The following is a 20288-nucleotide window of genomic DNA, read 5'->3' on the forward strand; positions in this document are numbered from 1 at the left end:
GGGTAGGTATCGGTCCAGTCAAGGATAGTAGTGGGAAGTTGTGTGTGGAGGCGGAGGAGATTGGAGAGACACTAAATCAATACTTTACGTCAGTATTCACTCAGGAACAGGACACTGATGCTGATGTGAATATTGAGTCACAAGTGATTAGAATGGATGGCCTTGAGGTACGTCGGGAAGAGGTCTGGGGAATACTGGAAAGGATGAAAATAGATAAGTCCCCTGGGCCTGATGGCATTTATCCTAGGATCCTCTGGGAAGCTAGGGAGGAGATAGCGGAGCCATTGGCCTTGATTTTTATGTCGTCGTTGTCTAGGGGAATAGTGCCAGAAGACTGGAGGATAGCGAATGTGGTCCCCTTGTTCAAGAAGGGGAGCAGGGATAGCCCGAGTAACTATAGGCCAGTGAGTCTGAATTCTGTTGTGGGCAAAGTCTTAGACAGAATTGTAAGGGATAGGATTTATGAACATCTGGATAGGAATAATGTGATCAAGGATAGTCAGCATGGTTTTGTGAAGGGCAGGTCGTGCCTCACAAACCTTATTGAATTCTTTGAGAAGGTGACCACGGAAGTGGACGAGGGTAAAGCAGTAGATGTGGTGTATATGGAATTTAGCAAGGCATTCGATAAGGAACCCCATGGTAGGCTAATGCGAAAACTACGGAGGTATGGCATTGAGGGTGCATTAGAGGTTTGGATTAGGAATTGGCTGGCTGGAAGGAGACAGAGGGTAGTAGTTGATGGTATAGGTTCATCTTGGAGCGCAGTTACTAGCGGTGTTCCACAAGGATCTGTTTTGGGACCATTGCTGTTTGTCATTTTTATAAATGACCTGGAGGAGGGGCTTGAAGGCTGGGTGAGCAAGTTTGCGGATGACACGAAAGTCGGTGGAGTTGTGGACAGCGAAGAAGGATGTGGCAGGTTACAGCGCGATATAGATAAGTTGCAGAGCTGGGCAGTAAGGTGGCAAATGGAATTCAATGTAGCTAAGTGTAAAGTCATTCACTTTGGTAGGAGTAACAAGAAGATGGATTACTGGCTAATGGTATACTACTTGGTAGTGTGGATGAGCAGAGGGATCTTGGTGTCCATGTACAGATCTTTGAAAGTTGCCACCCAGGTAAATAGTGCTGTGAAGAAGGCATATGGCATACTGGGCTTTATTGGTAGAGGAATTGAGTTCCGGAGTCCTGAGGTCATGTTGCAGTTTGAAAAGACTCTGGTGCAGCCTCATCTGGAATATTGTGTGCAGTTTTGGTCGCCATACTATAGGAAGGATGTGGAGGCATTGGAACGAGTGCAGAGGAGGTTTACCAGGATGTTACCTGGTCTGGTAGGAAGATCGTATGAGGAAAGGCTGAGGCACTTGGGACTGTTCTCATTGGAGAAAGAAGGTTTAGGGGAGATTTGTTAGAGGTGTACAAGATGATTCGGGGTTTAGATAGGGTTGACAGTGAGAACCTTTTTTCCACGTATGGAGTCAGCCATAACGAGGGGACACAGCTTTAAATTAAGGGGTGGTAGGTATAGGACAGATGTTAGGGGTAGATTTTTTACTCAGCGGTTTGTGAGTTCATGGAATGCCCTGCCAGTAGCAGTGGTGGACTCTCCCTCTTTATGGTCATTCAAGCGGGCATTGGATAAGCATATGGAGGTTATTGGGCTAGTGTCGGTTAGGGAGGCTTCGGTCGGCGCAACATCAAGTGCCGAAGGGCCTGTACTGCGCTGTATTTTTCTATGTTCTATGTTCTATGTTCTATGTTCTAGATTACATTTCAAACCACACGGCTGGGCTGAGGTCAAGGGTGAGACTGGAATGAGTCTCAGTGTCCTTTGGGTCACTGCTCCTCATGGCCCCATGTCCCCGGAAGGTGAGAGTGCACCGACAATGGGTGAATGTCCGGATCAGGAGACTTCAATCTTAAAGAAAGACTTGCATTTGTGTCGCACCTGTCCCCAACTCAAGATGTCCCAATGGATCTTTCCAGCAGACTGTGCACAGCGAGATCCCAAACACAGTATGATAAATAGCAGAGAAATAGATTTTCAGTGATTTTGATTGGGGGATAAATATTGATCAGGGACACCAGGGGGATCTGGCTGCTCTTCATCCAACAGTGCCATGGAATGGCATCTTTCACAACTGAAAGACTCCCAGTTCATCCAAAAAAAAGAATAGTTCACTGAAAGTGAAGTTGCAGGTCGGTGGGGGGAGGAGGGGGGTGGGGTAGGTGGGGAGGGGGGGGGAGTGAGAAAGTCATTTGGTTTGCTTTCCTTTATTGGTCAATGCATTGAGTATTGGAGTTGGGAGCTGTTGCGGCTGTACAGGACGTTGGTGAGGGCACTTTTGGAATACTGTGTGCAATTCTGGTCTCCCTGCTGTCGGGAAAATGTGAATCTTAAAATGGTTCAGAAAAGATTTACAAGGATGGTGCCAAGGTTGGAGGGTTTGAGCTTTTGGGAGAGGCTGAATATGCGGAGGCTGTTTTCCCTGGGTCATTGCAGGTTGATGGGTGACCGTATAGAGGTTTATAAAATCATGAGCGGCATCGATAGGGTGAATACAGAAGATCTTTTCTCCAGAGTGGGGGGAGTCCAGAACTGGAGGGCATAGGTTGAAGGTGACGGGGAAAGATGTAAAAGGGACCTAAGGGGCAACGTTTTCATTCAGAGGGTGTTAAATGTGTGGAATGAGCTGCCAGAAGAAGTGGTGAAGGCTGGTACAATTACAACATTTAAAAGGCAAGCATATGTAAATAGGAAGAGTTTCGAGGGATATGGGCATCAATCCAGCCCTTAATATTTCAGGCTCTTCCAAAGACATTTCCAGACAGTTTTGTTTGACAAGCAGTCACTGTTGCAATGTCAGGAACGTGGCAGCCAGTTTCTACACAGCAAGATCCAACTAGAAGCAATGAGATCAAAAAGCATTAATGATGTTGGATTAATGATAAATATTGGCCTGATTAGATTCCCTACAGTGTGGAAACAGGCAGTTCAGACTGACAAGTCCACACCAACCCTCCGAACAGCAGCCGACCCAGAAACATTCACTACATTTACTCCTGACTGTTTCACCTCACACTGTAGGCAATTTAGAACGGCCAATTCACCTGACCTGCACGTCTTTGGTCAGTGGGACGAAACCAGAGCACCTGGGGGAAACCCACACAGACACAGGGAGAATGTGCAAACACCACACAGACAGTTTCCCAAGGACAGGAATTGAACCCAGGTCCTTGATGCTGTGAGGTAACAGTGCTACCCACTGAGCCACCATGCCTGAAGGTAACCCAAAGAGAAAGTAATTTGGTTCAGTTTGATGGAAAATGAGAAACCGAAGGTGAAGAAGAAGGTACGATTGCTGGTTAGTGATGGGATTGATTGTTACCAGAAAATTAAAGGTAGGGATGGAAATTTCAAAATCAAAGGAACCAAAGTGCCGGGAAAATCAATAATAGATCAAAATTAAAGAGTTTGTAACGAAATGCATGAAGCATTCCGAGTAAGATCGACAAAGTGATGCCACCAATCCAGGTAAATTGAGTTTCCAAGGAATTTAAACGAGTTAAAGTGGAGGAGGGCTCAGGGGAGATTATTTAAGTTTCTCGAAGATGTAAAAAGACAGAGAGTGTGGAAAGGATCTGGAGTCGAATGTAAAGCACAGCAGATAAGAGAACAATGATGAGAAGGAGGGCAGTCAATGCAGGACTGGGGGTGTTGTACTTAAATGCACACAGGATACATAATGGGCTTGTAGTGCAGATTGAAACTGGTAGGTACGATGTTGTGGGTATCACAGAGACATGGCTGTAAGGGGATCCCGGCTGGGAGCGAAATATCCAAGGATACATGTCCTATCAAAAGGACTGGCAGATTGGCAGAGGGGCAAGAGTTGCCTTGTTAGTAAGAAATAAAATTCAGTCAATAGCAAGAAGTGATAGAGAGTCAGTAGGTGTATAATCTGGGTGGGTAGATTTGAGGAACCGCAAGAAATAAAGAATCTGATGCAAGTTATGTCCAGATCTCCAAGGGTGTGGGGAAGGAAATCAATCAGGAGACAGAAAAGCCATATCCAAAATGTTATGGCATACTTCAATGGATAGGTGGACTGGGGAGCACATCTCAAGGAAAGAATTTCATGGAATGTCTATGAGATGGTTTTTGGAGCAGCTTGTGGTTCAGCCACTATGGAACAGGCAGGTCTGGATTCAGTGATGTGTATTGAGGCAAACTTGATTAGTGAGTTTAAGGTGAAAGTATCGCTGTGGATAAATGACCATAATATGATGGAATTCCCCCTATAGTTTGAAAGGGAGAAGCTGCAATCAGATGGAACAGTATTTCAGTTGAGTCAAGGTAACTGCAAAGGCATGAGGAAGGAGCTGGCCAGAGTTGATTGGAAGGGGAGCCGAACAGGTAAGATGGTGGGGTAGCAAACAGCAGAGTTTCTGGGGGTAATTCAGGAAGAAGAGCAGGAACTCATCCCAAAAAAGAAAAAACATACTAAAGGGAGAACAAGGCAACCATGGCTGATGGGGGAGGTCAAGGACAGCATAAAAGCAAAAGAAAACGTATACAATATGGTGGAGAATAGTGGGAAGCCAGAAGGTTAGGTAGTCTTTAAAAAACCTGGAGAGGACAACGAAAAAAGCATTAAGGATGGGGAAGGTGAAATGTGGGTGTAAGCACACCAGTAAGACAAAGAAAATTGTAATAGTTTTATCAGATATATAAAAAGGAACAGGGAGGCAAAAATAGACATTGGATCACTGCAAAATGACGCTGGAGAAAGAATAATAGAAATAGCAAAGGAATTAAATAGATAATTTGCATCAGTCTTCACCATGGAAAACACCAGCAGCATACCAGTACTTCAAGACTGTCAGGGGGCAGAGGGGAGTGTAGTGGCCATCACTAAGGAGGAGGTACTGGGGAAGCTGGTAGGTTTCAATGTGGATAACTCACCCAGATTGGATTAACTTCATCACTGTGTTCTGAAGGAGATCGCTGAGGAGATTGTGGAGGCATTGGTGATGATCTTTCAGGAATCAATGGATTCGGGGTTGTCGGTGGGGTGGGGAGGAATTTGGTGGGGGCAAGGGAATAGAAAATGGCTCTCATAACAGCCCTGTTCAAGAAGGGAGGGAGTTGGAAGATGGGAAATTATAGGTCAGTTAGCCTGGACTATTGCTGGTAAGGTTTTAGACTTCAATTTAAGGATGAAATTGCAGAACTTGGAAGTGCAATGGGAAAATAGGGCTGATTCAACATGGCTTCATCAAGGGGAGGTCATGCCTGGCAAATCTGTTAGAATTCTTTGAGGAGGCAATGAGCCAGTCAGCCAAAGGAGAGTCTGAGGAAGTAATCTATTTGGATTTTCCAGAACGCCTTTGACATCAGTTAAGAGCCCATAGTGTTAGGGGCAATGTACTGGCATGGACTGAGGACGGGCAGGTTGGCACAAAGCAGAGAATGAGGAAAAATGGCCGCTGGTGACGAGTAGAGTTCTGCATGTGTCAATGTTGGGACCATAACTATTCACGTCATACATGAAGAAAGTGAACACATTGTTGCTAAGTTTGCAGACAACATGAGGTGGAGGGACAGGTAGTGTTGAGGAAGTGGGAAGGCTGAAAAAGGTCCTGGATAGGCTGGGAGAGTGGGCAAAGAAGTTGCAGACAGAATGCAATGTGTTTCAGTGTGAGGTTATGCACTTTGGGAGGAAGAAGAAACACAAAGACTGTTTGCTAAATGAGGAAAGCCTTTGGAAATCTAAAGCACAAACCTCATTCAGGTTTCTCTTCAGGTGAACAGGCCGGTCCAGTTAGTGCTTGGGAAGGTAAATGAAATGATAGCATTCATTTCAATAGGTCCAGAATACAAGGGCAGAGATGTATTGCTGAGGCTGAGTAAGGCTCTGGTCACACTGCATTTGGAATATTGTGAGCAGTTTGGGACCCATATTCTAAGAAACGATGTGCTGGCATTGGAGGGGTTTACATGAATGATCCTGGGGATGAAGGGCTTGTCATGTGAGGCGTGGTTGAGGACTCTCAGTCTGGACTCGATGGACTTTAGAAGAATGAGGAGGGATCTTACTGAAATTTGCTGAATAATGATCAACCTGGATAGAGTGGTTGTGGAAAAGATGTTTCCAAAAACAGGAGAGACTCAGTAACCAAGGCACAGCCTCAGAATGAAGGGCCGACACTTTTGAGCTGAGATGAGGAGGAATTTCTTCATCCAGAGGGTGGTGAATCTGTGGAACTCATTGTTACAGAGGGCAGTGGAGGCCAAGTCACTGAGTGTATTTAAGACAGAGATAGATAGGTTCGTGATTGTTAAGGGGATCGAACGTTCGTGTAGAGTAGGCAGGAGAATGGGGTTAAGAAGCATATCTGCCAGGATCAAATGCAGATTCAATGGGCTGAATGGCTGATTTCTGCTCCTATTTCTTAAAGTCTTCTGGAGAGTTTCCCCAAAACCCTGGAACATTGAACCCACTGGACTGTGAGCCCTGCTGGAGCTGTTTATCATCAGAACTTTGCAAAGAGATGACCAAAGAGTGGAGAGGGTGTGCGTCCATGTGGGAATTACAGGATACTTTGCAGTTCCTGGAATACCATGATTGCAGGAAGTGTGGTCAGTGACAGCAGTTGGAACTCCGGGTTTCGGAGCTTGAGCAGCAGCTGGTGTCAGTGCGGAGAGTCCGTGCGGCTGAGAGCTCCGTGGAGAGCACGTTTCTAGATGTGGTCACTCTGCAGTTTCAGAGTATGCAGGGAGAGAGGGAATTGGGGACCAGCAGACAGTCCAAAAGGACCAAGCAGCTAGGAGAGGAATCCCCTGAGTGCATTCCACTCTCCAACCGGGATTCAGTTCAGAATCCTGACGAGAATGATGGTTCATCTCTGAAGTGCAGCCAGAGCCAAGTCCCTGGCACCAAGGTGGAGGGTTCAGCTGTACAGGGGGCACAAGTAAGACTGGAAGAACGATAGTGAGAGGAGATTCGAGAGTGAGGACAATCGATAGATGTGTCTGCAGCTGCAGATGGGAATCCAGGATGGTGTGTTGTCTCCCTGGTGCCAGGGTCAAGAATGTCTCTGAGCGGCTGCAGAGCACCCTGAGGGGAGAGGAGGAACAGTCAGCAGTCGTGGTCCACATCGGTCCCAGTGACAGCGGGAGAAAAGGGATGTGGTCCTGCAGTCAGACTTTAGGGGGCTCTGGAGGGAATTAGCACTGGGAGCTCAACAGTAGGAATCTCCGGATTGCTCCCAGTGCCCCAACCAAGTGGAAATAGGAACAGGAGGATAACACAGGTAAATGTGAAGCTGGAAAAAGGATCCAGGTTGGAGGGCTTTAGATTCTTGGGACATTGGGACTGGGTCTGGGGGAGATGGGACCTGGACAGACCAGACAGCGTTGTTCCTGAACAGAGCTGGGACTGAGTTCCTTTGGGATGATTTACTAGTGCTGTTGGAGAGGGTTTAAGCTAACTTCGCAGGGCTGTGCGAGCCAGGGGAGAATAACAGATAGGAACACCAAGGACCACAGAATTTTCCGTGCAGTCAATAAGTCACCACCCAGTGGGAAGGATGCAGAGGAATACAAGTGCAAGGAATTTACAGATACCTGCAAACTTGATAGAGTCATTATAAATGGCTCTTTAATTTTTGAATATAGACTGGGGTAGTAGCAGTGTAACAGGCAGGGAGGGGCCAGAGTTGTGAAAGTTTGTTCAGATGAATTTTCAGGTGGCATTGTGTCCAGTGAAGAAGGCTGTCTCAGAGTACAATGGGCTCTTGACCAACTGGGCCAGTGGGCTGAGGAATAGCAGATGGAGCTTAATTCAGATAAATGTGAGTGCTGTACTTTGCAAAGCCAAACCAGGGCAGGACTTTTACGGTTAATGGTAGGGCCCTGCGGAGTGTTGCTGAACAGAGACCTAGGGGTGAAGGTGCCGGTGCAGGTGCATTATTCCTTTACAGTGGAGTCACAGGCAGACAGGGAGATGAAGAAGGTGTTGGGTCTGCTTGCTTTTATTGGCCACTGCATTGAGTATAGGAGTTGGGACATCATTTTGCAGCTGTGCACCAGTTGCTGCGGCCAGGCATTTGGGAATAGTGTGAACAATTCTGATCATCCTGAGATAGGAAGGATGTTGTTAAACTTAAAAGGCAGCGGAAAAGATTTACAAGGAGGTGGCCAGGAATTGGGGGGTTTCAGCTGTTGGGAGAGGCTGAAGAAATGGGCCTATTTTCCCTACAACATCTAAGGCCTCGGGGTGACCTTAAAGATGTGCATAAAATCATGAGGGGCATGGACAGGGTGTAGATCCAAGGACTTTTCCTTGGTAAGGGGAGTCCAAAACAAGATGGCATAGGTTTAAGGTGAGAGGCAAAAGAGTCAAAAGGGACCTGAGGGTAACTTGTCACACAGAGGGTGGTGTGTGTCTGGATCGAGCTGCCAGAGAAAGTGTTGGAGGCGGATAAAATTACACCATTTAAAACACATTGGGATGGGAACATAGATAGGAGGGGTTGAGAGGGATGTAAGGCAAATGCTGGCAAATGGGATGAGGTCATTTAGGATATCTGGTTAACACGGGCAAGTTGGACTGAAATGTCTGTTTCCACGCTGTATGACTCCATGACTATGAGCAGCTAGAAAAGCTGAGACTTTTTTTCCCTCAAGTGTAAGAGTCTGAGGAGTGACAACATAGAGGTTTATTAAATCATGAGGGACATAGATAATGTGAATCATTCAGAAAGCAGGTGAATGTTTTGGAGCAATGGCAAAAAATATTCCCAAAGATCATTCCAGGGATGAGGAATATTAGTTATGAAGATAGTTTGGAGAATTTGGGACTATCTTCTTTGGAGAAGGCTGAAAGGAGGTTTGTTCGAGGAATTAAAATCAGGAGGGGCCTAGATACAGCAAATCGGGAGAAAATGTTCCCAATTGAGAAAGGATTCAGACTGAAAGACCACGGATTGAAAGTAATTGGGAAAAGTAACAAAAGTGAGATGGGGAACAACATTTTTGGCCAACAAGTGGTCAAGATCTGGAATGTACTGCCTGAGAGTGTGGTGGAGGCAGCTTCAATTGAAACATTCCGAAGGGAATGAGACTGTTATTTGAAAAGGAACAATGTGCAGAGTGACAGGGAGAAGGCAGGAGAATGACACTCAGTGAATTGCTCATTTAGAGAGCTGGTCCAGACAGGATGGGCAGAATGGCCTCCTTGTGCACTGAAACAATTCTGTGATTGTGTGATTGAGCAGAGTTAAAGCTGGGGGAGGTTGGAGCTCGGTGTCTCACTGTGCTGCTGCTGCTGCTGCTGAGGTCAGTGAGATCAGAGACTGGGACAGGGAGCCAGAGCTCACATCAAACTCTGCCCGTGTCTGTCACACTGAGACTGACAGGAGGCTACTCACTGATTTCACTCCATGCTGCAGGAATGGGACCACAGGCTGCAAATTGACAGAGCTCCTCCACACGGTGAGTAAAACTGACTGACTTATATCTTGATTTTTAACGGCGTTATAGGACTAAAGTGATACAGGTGTACACCGTATGGGGGGACGTGGTGTTCCTCAATAAAATATTTCCTTCACTGCAACACTTCAACAATTCAGTATTTGTGTTTTATAAATTGTGGTTAGAGATTGAAAGTGTTAATAATGGAGGATTGAGGTTTAGTTACTCAGTCTGAGCTTGGTTCCTTTACAGGACGTAAGGCCAGCTGTAATACTGAACGTTGCTGATTGTCAGGATGAAACTGGTCCCTGGTCTACTCGCTCGGAGACTTCTGTGAATCGAGTTGTGCACTGTAGATCAGGAGAGAGGGTTTCTGACCTTCTCTCTGCTGGTACCAAGCAAGGTAGTTGGTACTGCTTTGACTGGCCGTACAGGTGATGGTTGCTGTCTGGCCCAGTCCCACTGACAGCACCGGGGGAGACTGGGTCATGATGATGTCCCCACTGATACCTGAGGGATCAGAGAGGAACACAGTGAAGTCAGAACTTTCACAGAAAGAGCCTGTCAAATGAGAGATTGTTGGAGACACTGAGCATTCTTCTGGTTTCAGCATTTTCCCTTCAAGCACAAGTTAGTGGAATTGGAGTGAAATGAAGAGCAGCTAAAGATTCAAGGTGGAAGGAGAGAGATTTGTACCTGTGACACAGAATGCCAAGGGCCAGATCAGCTAGATGTATGAAATCATGGTATGTGCTCCTGTCCCTGTGCGTGGTTCCTGATAAACTCTCCCTTCACTGGGCTCTGCTTTATAAAGCTGCAGCCTGTGAGAGTCTGACTGGGTGTTCCTCAGTATGTAAATGGCATCAGGCAGAGAGAGCCACGTCAGCCCCTCACACTTCCTCTTCTCTCTCTCTCTCTCTATCTCTCTCTCTGTCTCAGAGAGTCATTGATGTGAACAGCACTGAATGGGACCATTTGGCCCATTGTTTCTGTGCTGTTAAACAAAGATCTGATGACACTAATCCCATCCTCCAGCTCTTGGCCCATTACCCTGGAGTCTACAGCAACACAAGGGAATATCTAAACACTGCTCCAATGTCACGAGAGTTTGTGACTCAACCAGCCTTTCAGGCAGTGAGTTCCAGACTCTCACCACCCTCTGGGTGAAAACATTTCTCCCTGACTCTCCTCTCACTCTCCAACTCGATTGGGCCTGGACTCAGAAAGATAAGAGGGGACTGATTGAAATGTATAATATTCTAACTGGGCTGGGCAGGGAGGATGTTTCCCCTGGTTGGGGATTCTGGAACCAGGTGGACAGTCTCAGGGGGATACGGGGTAGACCATTTCAGACTGAGATGAGGAAACGTTTCTTCTCTCAGAGGTTGGTCGATCTGTGGAATTATCTTCCACTGAAGGCTATGGAGGACATGGAACTGAATATATTCAAGAGAAAGAGAGAGAGAGATTTGTTTTGCGTTTTAACAGCATGAAGGGAATGTGGAGAAAGTAGGAAGGTGACTTCAAGAGAGAGGATCAGCCATGATCATACTGAATGACAGAGCAGTCTCAAAGGGCCGAATGGCCTAATCCTGCAGCAGTTTCTATGTGTCCATGTCTGTTTTTCTTTCAATCTCTGTCCCTGGTTAATGAGTCCTTGACTCTTGTAAAAAGTGCCTTCGTACTCACCCTATCACTGCCGTGAATAATCTTATCCCCCTCTACCAGGTCCCCTGCTGCAAGGAAAACAACCCCAACCTTTCCAATCTTTCCTCACAGCTGACCCTCCATCCCAGGCAGAATCCTTGGAAATCTCTGCACCCTCTCAAGTACAATCACACCCTTCCCAAAATGTGGTGACCAGGACCTGCCCCTCTGTCTCTCTCTTTCTGTCTCACTCTGTCTCGTAGCCACTCTCTCCAACTTACACTTCCTCACTCCGTCTCATAATCTCTATTGCTGCATCTTTCTCTCTCACTGTCACTCGCTCCGTCGCTCGCTTCAATTGAAAGCCTCCAAATGTTAATTGCCCCTCACTATTCCTCTCTCTGTCTCTCCGTCCCTCTCTGCATCCCAATCTACAGTCTCTCTCCTCCCTCTCTGTCATTCTTTCTCTTATCATACTCATCTCTCTCTCTCTCTCTCTCTCTCTCTCTCTCACTCTCTCTCACACACACTCAAACCTACCCACTCTTTCTTGATTCCCTTCACTCTTGGTATCACACCCATCCTTTCTCTTTCTCACTATCCATCCCTATCAGTCACATCTTTTTTCTACTCTCTCTCTGTCCCTCAACCACACCACCTCTACCTCTCTCGATCCCTTCACATATCTCACACTGTCTCAGATACCCCTCCCTGTATCGCTCAATCACACACACAATTAGCCTCTACCTCTATCTCTGTCTCGCTTCTCTGTCTTTCTCACAGTGTCCCAGGTGGTGACAGTTGAATTCAGGATAAATCTCCCTCTGCTCTGCCCCACTAATGGATGTTAACCCTTGACCCAGAAGCATGTCTTATCCTGGAATAACTCCCCATTTCTCACATTGACCAGGGTTTGACCTCGTTCAGGAAGACGGACAGATTCTTGTCAAATGAAAGGCAGTTCTGTTCTGTTGGCCTATTCTCACTGGGGACTGGTTTGGATCCAAACCTCATTCCATGAAGGCCCAGCAGAGAGAGGAGATCCTCAGGCCATCAGTGTGAGCTGGAGGGACAGGACATTTTCTGACCCAGTGACCCAGCCTGTCCATCCACAACATGTTCCAATCCTTTTCCTTTTCCTTCCCCTTCCATGATCAGTCTCTGAATCAGGCTGTTTGACTGGGATAAAGGTCAGAGCATCACACAGTTACAACAGAAAGGAACTGACCCCACACCCACCATGTGTTCATGACGCACCGGACTCTCCAACAGAGTCCACTAAACATGGAATTCAGTTCACAAGGCTGCTCGATAGAGAGACATGGGCCTCCTTCCCACTGAAGTTCCCAGAAGAGACCAGTAAACATGGGCTCCTTCCTGCTGGAACCTCCAAGAGAGAGCAGTAAACATTGTCCTACTTCTAATTTGATCCTCCAAGAGAGATCAGTAAACATGGGCCTCCTATTTCATTGGACCTTCCGATTCAGGCAAGTAGATGACTGAGTTTTTGAAAAAGTAATCACGAAGATAGGTAAAGGTAGATCAGTACAATCTGTCTACTTGGACTTTAGTATGGCCTTAGATAAGGTAGATTGCTCCGTTAGATTATATCACACAGGATCCAAGGAGAGCTCGCCAATTGGATATAAAATTGGCCTGATGATAGGAGGCAGAGGCTGGTGAGAGAGGGTTGTCCTTGAAACTGGAGGCCAGTGACCAGCCGCCTGCCACAAGAATCGATCCTGGACCCACTGTTGTTCATCATTTATATAAAACATTTGGATGAGAAAATAGCAGGAATGGTCAGGAAGTTTGTGGCTGACATTAAATTTGTTGGCATTGTGGACAGGGGAGAAGGTTATCCAAGAGTGCAATGTCATCTTGATCAACTGGGCCAGTGGGTCAACAAATCCAGATGGAAATTTTGATAAATGCAAGGAGTTACATTTTGGTAAGACAAACCAGGGCAGGAATTACACAATTAATGTTAGAGCCATGGGGAGTGTTGTTGAACAGAGTGACCGAGGGGTGCAGGTACAAAGTTCCTTGAAAATGGTGTCACAGGTAGACAGGGTGAAGAAGGTTTTTGGCACGCTCACTTTCACTGGTCAAAGCAGGGAGTACAGGAGCTGGGACATCATGTCACAGCTGTACAAGGCATTGGGAAGGCCACATTTGGTCACTGTGTACATTTCTGCTCACCCTGCTATAGGAAGGAAGTTATTACACTGGTTTGAATAAAAGAAAGATTAACAGGGATGTTACCAAGATTGGAGGGCTTGAATTATAAGGCAAGGATGGATATGCAAAGATGTTTTTCCAGGGAATGCAGGAGATTGAGGGGTGACCTTATAGAGGTTTATAGAATCATGAGGTTCATAGATAAGGTGAATAGCCAAAGTCTTTTCCCCAGGGTAGGAGAATCCAGTACTAGAAGGAATAGGTTTATGTTGAGGGGGGAAAGAATTAGAAGGGACCTGAGAGGCAACCTTTTCACACAGAGGATGGTGTGGATGTGTAATGAGCTGCCAGAAGAAGTGGTAGAAGGGAGTACAGTTACTACACTTCAAGGAGGTTTTTACAGCAACATGGATCTGAAGGATTCAGAGAGATTTGGGCCAAACACAGGCAAATGGGATTAGTTCAGTTTTGGAAACTTGGTCGGCATGGATGAGTTGAGCTGAAGGGCCTGATGCCATGCTGTAAACCTCTATGACCCTATGATGATGTATACATGGGCCACCTTCCTACAAGACCAGTAAACATGGACCTCCTTCCCACTGGAACCTCCAACAGACACCAATAAACATAGACCTCCTTCCCACTGGAATCTCCAATAGACACCAATAAACATAGACCTCCTTCCCACTGGAATCTCCAATAGACACCAATAAACATGGACCTCCTCCTCACTGGTTGTTTCAGGAGAGACCAGTAAACATGGGCCTCCTTCTCTCGGGACTGTCCAGTATTTGAGCTGCAAACCCCACATCCACTCCATCATGAGGATCTCTTCTTCCAATCTCAACAACACTGTCTCTCTCTACACGACGTCAGTCCCCTGGCCACAGAAATCCTAGTTCCTGCTTGTCCCACCTCCTAACTATTGATTCCAATGTCGTCTCCCAGATTCCTGAAGTCACATTTCATAAACCCCAACTTATCTGATATGGAGTGGTCCCTTCCTTGTCTGCCATCTGAAGTCGTTCAAGAATGGCCCCCGAACTCACTGCCAGCCAATTGCCTTCATGGCCTCCCTCCTCCCTCAATCTGTGTCCTGCTGCAGACTCACACTCTCTCCCTTCCCCTTCCATCTTCTGTTCTGGTCTCCTACCTATTGCTGCTTCCTCCATCCCACCATTGAAAGCAGAACGTTCAGGCCTCTACAGCGAGCTCTCTGACCTCCTGCCCTTCATCCCTCCTCCACTCAATTGTTGTGCTGTTGAATATATTGTTCAGTCCCATTGCTTTTGGTTGACTGTTCCCTTGTCATTGATTTGCTGATTTATTCCAGTAAATCTAGTCAGGGCTGTTCCCTGAGTTGGTTCAAGAGCGTTTTGCTTGAGAAAACACTCTTCTGTAAACTGGGTTGTCTGTTTCTCCCAGTCTTTGTGTAAAGGTGAGACTAAGTGTGTGTAAGTTCTTATACAGCACAGACAGAGGTCACTGGTCCTATTGTGACTGTTCGTCAAATGAATCCAATGAGTCCCATTTACCCAGCCCTTCCTGTATAACCCTGCAATTGTTTCCTTTTCAGCTATTTCCCCAAATGCCCTTTTGAAAGTTGCTGTTGAATCCACTTCCACTCACCTTGCAGACAGTCATCATGAACTCGCTGGATAAAAATGTTCCTATCTTCTCTCTTGTCCTTCAGACCCTTTCTGAAATGTGTGCCCTCTGGTGACTGACCGTCCTGCCTGGAGAAACAATTTGTCCTGTATTTACTGCATCCAAACTCTCGAATTGTGAACCCCTCATTGAGTGAGAACTATTTCCAGCACAGGGGGAGAACATTCAGCCTGTCAGGGAAATCCTGTCATTTCATGGAGCAATCCAGTCAGTCCCACCCCCTCCCCGACTCGACCCCCAGGGCCTTGCAGGTTTATTTCCATCAAGAGCCCATCCAATCTGTCATTGTAATCACTGAGTGTCTTCACCTGCCTCACCTGAATGGGCACGAATTTCCAAGTCATTTCCAATTGCTGCTAAAAACAAAGTCCTTCCTGACATCCTGTATCTCTTACCCAACAAAATGTCAGGTAATCTCAATGTGAAGATGGGATTTTGTCTCCACACGGACTGTGCAGTGGTCACTCTTACTGATACGGTCATGGACAGATACACCAGCAGCAGGCAGATTGGTGAGGATGATAGTGAGTATGCTTTTCCCTCTTGTTGGTTCCCTCACCACCCGCCCCAGGTCCAGTCTAGCAGCTGAATCAGGTGGAACGTGACCAGCTTGCTCAGTAGTGATGCTTCTGAGCACCTCTTGATGGTGGACTTTGAAGTCCCTTACTCAGGGTATATCCTTTATTCTTCCCACCCTCAGTGCTCCCTCCAAGTGTTGTTCAACATGGAGGAGGACTGACTGCTCAGTTGAGGTCGGAGGGGGAGGGCGGTGCTATGTGGTAATCAGCAGGAGGTTTCCTTCCCCATGTTTGACCTGCTGTCATGAGGCTTCATGGGTTCCATAGTTAATTGTGAGGTCTGCCAGGGCAACTCCCTTCTGACTGTACACACCACTGTGTTGCCTCGCCTGCTTCGTCTATCCTGCCAATTAAAAACTGAATGAGAGAACAATTCTGTGCAGGTTCCACAGCTTGGAGACAGAGCTGCTGCCGGATTCTGTTTCTGATCTCTGAGTGCAGGCATGTGTGTTTGTGAGAGAGTGACAAACACTGTTTCCATCACTGTGCTGTTTCTGCAAAACAAATCCCAGAACCAACCTCCTGTGCTTTCAGATTCCAGGGAGTGCAGACAGTTCACATTTTTCTTCCATCTCAGTAACAAACACCGAGGTCTACAGAATCCTCAGTGTAGTCAGTTAGTCACCACCCTGTGGGAAGGATGTGAACAAATACATCTGCAAGGAATTTACAGAAGCCTGCAAATATGACAGAGTCGTTATAAATGCGGAGAAGGGGTCTTTAATTTCTGAATGTAGACTGGAATGTAATGGAGAGAGAGGGGCCAGAGTTGTGAGACTGTGTCCAGGTGAATTTTCAGGTAGCATCGTGGCCAGTGAAGGAGGCTGTCTCAGAGTGCAGTAGGATCTTCATCAACTGGGCCAGTGGGCTGAGGAATGGCAGATGGAGTTTAATTCAGATAAATGTGAGTGCTGTATTTTGGAAAGATAAGGTTTGGACATAAGTCTCAATCCATTAAGGCCGAGCAGAGAGAGGAGATCCTCAGGCCATCAGTGTGAGCTGGAGGGATAGGACAGGCTCTGACCCACTGATCCATCCTGTCCTTTCACAACATGTTCCGATCCCTTCCCCTGTCCTTCCCCTTCCATGATCAGTCTCTGATTCAGGCTGTTTGACTGGGATAGAGGTCAGAGCATCACACAGTTACAACAGAATGGAACTGACCCCACACTCACCATGGTGTCCATGATGCACTGGACACTCCACTGGAGTCCAGTAAACATGGAATTCAGTTCATGGGGCTGTCCAATGGAGAGACATGGGCATCCTTCCCACTGAACATCCCAAGAGAGACTAGTAAGCATGGACTTCCTTCTGACTGGATCCTCCAAGAGAGACCGTAAACATGGACTTCCTTCGGACTGGATCATCCAGTAGAGACCAGTAAGCATGGGCCTCCTTTCTATTGGACTCTCCAAAGGAGACCAGTAAACATGGACCTTTTTCCTGTTGGAACCTCCAACAGAGACCAGTAAACATAGATCTCTTTCTGAATGGATCCTCCAAGAGAGACCAGTAAATATGGGCCTTCTTCTGACTGGATTTTCCAAGACAGGCCAGTAAACTTGGGCCTCCTTCTGACTGGATCTCCAAGTGAGACTAATAAACATAGGCCTCCTATTCACTGGAGTTTCCGATGGAGATGTGTAGATGACTGAGTTTTTGAAGAAGTATTCAAGAAGATAGATAAAGGTAGAGCGGTACACTCTGTCCACATGGAGTTAGACAAGATTCCTCATGGTAAACTGTTTAATAAGAATATATCACATAGGATGCAGGGAGAGCTCGCCAATTGGATATAAAATTGGCCTGATTTTAGGAGGTAGAGGCTGGTGAGAGACGGTTGTTCTTCATACTGGAAGCCAGTGACCAGCCGCCTGCCACAAGAATCGATCCTGAACCCACTGTTGTTCATCATTTATATAAAACATTTGGATGAGAAAATAGCAGGAATGGTCAGGAAGTTTGTGGCTGACATTAAATTTGTTGGCATTGTGGACAGGGGAGAAGGTTATCCAAGAGTGCAATGTCATCTTGATCAACTGGGCCAGTGGGTCAACAAATCCAGATGGAAATTTCGTTAAATGGAAGGAATTACACTTTGGTAAGGCAAACCAGGGCAGGAATAACACAATTAATGTTAGAGCAATGGGGAGTGTTGTTGAACAGAGAGACTGAGGGGTACAGGTACATAGTTCCTTGCAAGTGGGGCCACAGGTAGACAAAGTGATTAAGAAGGTATTTGGCATGCTCACCTTCACTGGTCAAAGCAGGGAATACAGGAGCTGGGACATCATGTTACAGCTGTACAAGGCATAGGGAAGGCCACATTTGGAAACTGTGTACATTTCTGCTCAACCTGCTGTAGGAAGGAAGTTATTACACTGGTTTGGATAAAAGGAAGATTAACAGGGATGTTTTCAAGATTGGAGGGTTTGAATTACAAGGCAAGGATGGATAGGCCGAGATGTTATTCCAGGGAATGCAGGAGATTGACGGTTGACCTTACAGAAGTTTATAGAATCACGAGGGTCATAGATTTTCCCCCGGGGAGGAGAGTCCGGTACAAGAAGGAATAGGTTTTAGTTCAGAGGGGAAAGAATGAGAAGGGTCCAGAGAGGCAACATTTTCACACAGGGGATGGTGTGTGTGTGCAATGAGCTGCCAAACATAGTGGTAGAGGCAAGTACAATTACTACATTTCAAGGACATTTTTACAGGAACATGGATAGGCAGGATTTTGAGAGGATTGGTCCAAACACAGGCAAATGGGACGAGATCAGTTTTGGAAACTTGGTCAGCATGGATGAGTTGAACTGAAGGGCTTGATGCTGTAAACATCTATGACTCTCTGCTGATGTATACATGGGCCATCTTCCCAAAGGACTCGTAAGAATGGACCTCCTTCCCACTGGACTGTCCAGTACCTGAGCTGCAAACCCCACATCCTCTCGATCATATAGGTCTCTTATTTCAATTTCAACAACACTGTCTGTCTCAGCACTACCTCAGCCCCTTGACCACAGAACCCCGAAATCCGCTCGTCCCACCTCCAAACTACATGATTCCAATATCCTTTCCCAGCTTCCTAAAGCCATATTCCATAAACCCCAACTTGTCTGATATAGAGTGGGTCCTTCCCTCTCTTACACCTAGTGTCGATCCAGAATGACCCCTGACCTCACTGCCAGCCAATTGCCTCCATGGCCTCCCTCCTCCATCACTCTGTGTCCTGCTGCTGACTCACATTCTCTCCCTCCCCCTTCCATCTTCTCTCGCTGGTCTCCTGCCCATTGTTGCATCCTCCATCCCACCATTGACAACAGAACCTTCAGATGCCTAGAGCATACTCTCTGACCACCTGCCCTTCATCGCTTCCCCCCTTGATGATACTGCTATTGAACATACTGTTGAAACTCATTACTTTTGCTTCATTGTTCCTTGCCATTGCATGGCCGACTTATATCAGTAAATCTCGTCTGGCCTGTTTGCTGAGTTGGTTCAAGAGCGTTTTGCTTGAGAAAAAACTCTGCTGTAAACTGGGTTGTCTGTTTCTCCCAGTCTTTGTGTAAAGGTGAGACTAAGTGTGTGTAAGCTCTTAAACAGCACAGACAGAGGTCACTGGGCCTATTGTGACTGTTAGTCAAATTAGTCCAATGAGTCCCATTTACCCAGCCCTTCCTGTATAACCCTACAATTATTTCCTTTTCAGCTATTTCTCCAAATGCCCTTTTGAAAGTTGCTGTTGAATCCACTTCCACTCACCTTGCAGACAGTCACCATGAACTCGCTGGATAAAAATGTTCCTATCTTCTCTCTTGTCCTTCAGACCCTTTCTGAAATGTGTGCCCTCTGGTGACTGACCGTCCTGCCTGGAGAAACAATTTGTCCTGTATTTACTGCATCCAAACTCTCGAATTGTGAACCCCTCATTGAGTGAGAACTATTTCCAGCACAGGGGGAGAACATTCAGCCTGTCAGGGAAATCCTGTCATTTCATGAAGCAATCCAGTCAGTCCCACCCCCTCCCCTACTCGACCCCCAGGGCCTTGCAGGTTTATTTCCATCAAGAGCCCATCCAATCTGTCATTGTAATCACTGAGTGTCTTCACCTGCCTCACGTGAATGGGCACTAATTTCCAAGTCATTCCCAATTGCTGCTAAAAACAAAGTCCTTCCTGCTATCCCACATCTCTTACCCAACACAATGTAAGGTAATCTCAATGTGAAGATGGGATTTTGTCTCCACACAGACTGTGCGGTTGCCACTCTTACTGATACGGTCATGGACAGATACACCAGCAGCAGACAGATTGGTGAGGATGATAGTGAGTATGTTTTTCCCTCTTGTTGGTTCCCTCACCACCCGCCCCAGGTCCAGTCTAGCAGCTGAATCAGGTGGAACTTGACCAGCTTGCTCAGTTGTGATGCTTCTGAGCAGCTCTTCATGGTGGACTTCGAAGTCCCTTACTCAGGGTATATCCTGCATCCTTCCCACTCTCAGTGCTCCCTCCAAGTGTTGTTCAACATGGAGGAGGACTGACTGCTCAGTTGAGGTTGGAGGGGAGGGCGGTGCTATGTGGTAATCAGCAGGAGGTTTCCTTCCCCATGTTTGACCTGCTGTCATGAGGCTTCATGGGTTCCATAGTAAATAGTGAGGACTCCCAGGGCAACTCCCTTCTGACTGTACACACCACTGTGTTGCCTCCTGTGCTTGGTCTATCCTGCCAGTT

This window comes from Chiloscyllium punctatum, chromosome 7 (genome assembly GCF_047496795.1).
Source record: "Chiloscyllium punctatum isolate Juve2018m chromosome 7, sChiPun1.3, whole genome shotgun sequence".
Taxonomy (NCBI): domain Eukaryota; kingdom Metazoa; phylum Chordata; class Chondrichthyes; order Orectolobiformes; family Hemiscylliidae; genus Chiloscyllium; species Chiloscyllium punctatum.